Genomic DNA, 3,752 nt, shown 5'->3' on the forward strand with positions numbered 1-3,752 from the left:
GGCTTAAATGGGCCAGCAAGGAGGAAGGCTCTACGTGAATTTATAGACTCTTTACATGTGGCGATTTGTTGTATCCTAGAGACTAAGCTTGAAGGCGTGGACCAGTATATGATCATGCAATGCATGGGGCCTAAGTACGATGGCTACACCTATTTACCGGCGTCGGATACTAGAGGTGGGATTTTCGTTGCTTGGGATTCCACCAGGGTACATTTGACGAACCACGTCAATGATACTCATTCCATCACGACCTACGTCTCCCCCGTGGGAGGTATGCCTTGGTGGTTGTCGGTGGTTTACGGCCCTCAGGAGGATAGCGAGAAAATCGAGTTTTTAAATGAATTGACGGAGCGCAGGCTGCTGTGTCCAGGGCCTTGGATGGTCATCGGAGATTTCAACCTAATCCTACACGCGGGTGACAAAAACAACTCCTTGATTGACAGGCGAATGATGAGGAGGTTCAAAATTTTCATGGATGACAACGCTCTCAAGGAGCTTTTCCTCCATGGGCGCAACTACACGTGGAGTAACGAGCGCCAAAATCCAACGATGACTAAGATTGATCGTGCCTTCGTGTCCATTGATTGGGAGATCGACCACCCCAATTGCTTGCTTCAGGCGCTGTCTACGGCAATCTCTGACCACTGTCCCCTACATCTGGCCCTGGATGAGCACATGGGACCAAAGAGGAGATTCCGCTTCGAGAAGTTCTGGGTGAACATGGATGGCTTCATGGAGGTGGTGCAGACGGCTTGGACTTGCGATGAGGCTATCACGGACCCTTTCAGGAGACTTGACACCCTCCTCAGAAACACAGCTAAAACACTCGCGACTTGGGGTCAGAAGAGAGTCGGCAACATTAAGATGCAAATTGCCATCGCCAACTTGATGATACTGAGGTTTGACCGTGCCCAGGAGATTCGGTCACTTACAGAGGAGGAGCGGTGGCTCAGGAGATCTCTTAAGCAACTTGTGTTGGGGTTGGCCTCACTGGAAAGAACGATAGCTCGCCAAAGATCGCGCATCATGTTGCTTAGAGAAGGAGATGCAAATACCCAGCTGTTCCACTTGGTGGCGAATGGTAGGAGGATGAAGAACTATATCCCGTCCCTCCTGGTGGACGGACAGATTGTCACGGACCAAGGTGGGAAGGAAGCGGCGTTCCATGAGGCCTACAAGGCGATCCTCGGGAAGGATGTCGCGCGAGAGTTCACTCTGGACCTAGACGCGATTGGGGTTACTAGGATCGATTTATCGGAGCAGGATCAGATGTTTACCGAGGAGGAAATTTGGACAGTTGTCAAGGGCATGCCGGCGGACCGTGCGCCGGGGCCGGACGGCTTCATCGACCTGTTTTTCCAAAAAGCATGGGACATTGTCAAGGCAGACCTAATCACGGCGCTTCACAAGTTTTTTGCTGGTAACGGGAGAGGGTTCGGCAGGCTGAACCAAGCCTTGATCACCCTCATTCCAAAAACCCCGGAGGCTCACACCACAAACGATTATCGACCCATATGCCTCGTGCACAGTCTCCCAAAGATGGCCTCCAAGCTCCTGGCGAATAGACTCGGGCCTCACATGGGAGAGCTTGTCCATGTCAACCAATCGGCGTTCATTAAGGGAAGGAGTATCCACGACAACTTTTTACTTGTTCGGCAAATGGCCCGCCGCCTGCATCAAAGGAAGGCCAAAGGAGTGATGCTCAAGCTGGACATCTCTAAAGCTTTCGACTCGTTGTCGTGGCCTTTTCTTTTCGAGGTGCTGCGCGCGCGAGGATTCTCGGAGAGATGGATCTCATGGATTGGCACCCTGCTTACTTCTGCTAGCTCGCGAGTTATGGTAAATGGATGCGCCGGTGCCAAGTTCATGCATGCCAAGGGACTTAGGCAGGGGACCCGGCCTCCCCCCTGCTCTTCATCATAGCCATGGATGTCCTTACTTCACTAGTTATCAAGGCACACGAGCATGGGCTTCTCAGCCCTATCGTCAGCTGTGGCCCTATGCAGAGACTTTCCCTGTATACGGATGACGTGGTCCTCTACATCAAGCCCACCAGATCGGACTTGTATCTGGTAAAGAACTTGCTTGGCATATTTGGAGTCGCCTCGGGTCTGAAAGTAAATTATGCCAAGTCGGCGGCGATTTTGATTAGATCAGAGGAGGGCGACGTGGAGCTGGTCAGGAATGCCCTGCCGTGGAAGATCGACTCTTTCCCATGCAGATACCTTGGGTTGCAAATGGGCATCAAGCAGCTCAAGAGGAACGACTGGCAGCCGGTGGTGGATGCTGCACTCGACATCATGCCAGGATGGCAACGTGGCCTTGTCACCAGGCCAGGGCGACTAATCCTGGTAAACCAGGTCATGACAGTTCGCCCGACGCACCATTTGATGGTGGCCGAGGCGCCTAAGTGGGCTCTGGAGCAAGTTGACAAGGGATGTCGCGCTTTTTCCTGGGCTGGCACAGATACGGTTAGTGGAGGCAAGTGTGTGGTCTCCTGGAAGAGGGTGTGCAGGCAAAGCAGCTCGGAGGTTTGGGAATCATTGACCTACACAAGCACGGCATCGTGCTTCGACTAAGGTGGGAATGGCTAAGGAGGACTGACCCGTACAGACCCTGGCAAGGCCTAAACCTCACAGCGGACAAGCAAGTGATGCAGGCTTTTGGGAGTCTAGTCCAATGGCGTGTCGGAAATGTTAGACGCACACTTTTCTGGAGAGACAGGTGGCTCAGCGGAAGTACGGCAGCCGAGATCCCGCCCTTGGTGGTTGCTAAAGTTAGGACGCAGGTGGTAAACAAACGCCTGGTCAGAGATGCGCTTTGCCTGCATGCTTGGACAAATGACATCACGGGCGAACTCGACACAGACGCCCTCTCACAGTTCATCCGACTTTGGGAGTTCCTGATGGAGGTGCAACTAGATCCTGAGGCGGAAGACACTCCGATTTGGGCCTGGAACGAATCAGGCAGCTACTCGGCCTCCTCAGCATACAGGATGTTCTGCATGGGAGGGATACGATTCCGCTCCTTCATGGCAATCTGGAAATGTTGGGCGCCACAATCCTGTCGTATTTTCATGTGGCTCGCGGTGCAATATCGGCTTTGGACCTCGGACAGGAGAGCTAGGCATGGGCTACATGACCAAACATCCCCATGCTACCTCTGTGACCAGGAGGAGGATACGGTGGATCACATCTTGCTATAGTGCGTGTATGCTAGGCACGTATGGCACCTTTGCTTTGCCAGGATCAGCGTGGACCAAACACTATGTCCTTCGACGCAGTCTCAGATCACTGACTGGTGGGCACGGGCAAGGAAGCGGCTAGCCAAGAGGAGCAGGAAAGGCTTTGATTCGATGGTCATGTTAATATGTTGGTCTTTGTGGAAGCAGAGAAACGCTAGGGTCTTTGGTAGGAGTAGTTCGCTAGATGTCTTTGGCGTAACTGAGGCTATCTTTCAGGATCTACAGAATTGGAGGACGGCAGGAGCCACTGGAGTGGGGTACGTAGCCTAGTAGCACATCGCGTTTAGGGAGTGGAGTGGAGGCAATATCATGGTCGATTTGTGACCTCGTGACTAGCAACTAAACCTCTCTTGTAAATATTTTTCTCCCCTTCTATAAAGCTATGGTACGCCTTTGGCGTACCCTCGGAAAAAAAAGTGGAGAAAATACAGAACAACCCATATAAGTACAGAAGATCAGCCAACTCTTTATCACATAACGGGATTAGTATTTTTTTTTCTCTTGACAT

This window comes from Triticum aestivum, chromosome 5B (assembly GCF_018294505.1).
Source record: "Triticum aestivum cultivar Chinese Spring chromosome 5B, IWGSC CS RefSeq v2.1, whole genome shotgun sequence".
Classification (NCBI taxonomy): Eukaryota; Viridiplantae; Streptophyta; class Magnoliopsida; order Poales; family Poaceae; genus Triticum; species Triticum aestivum.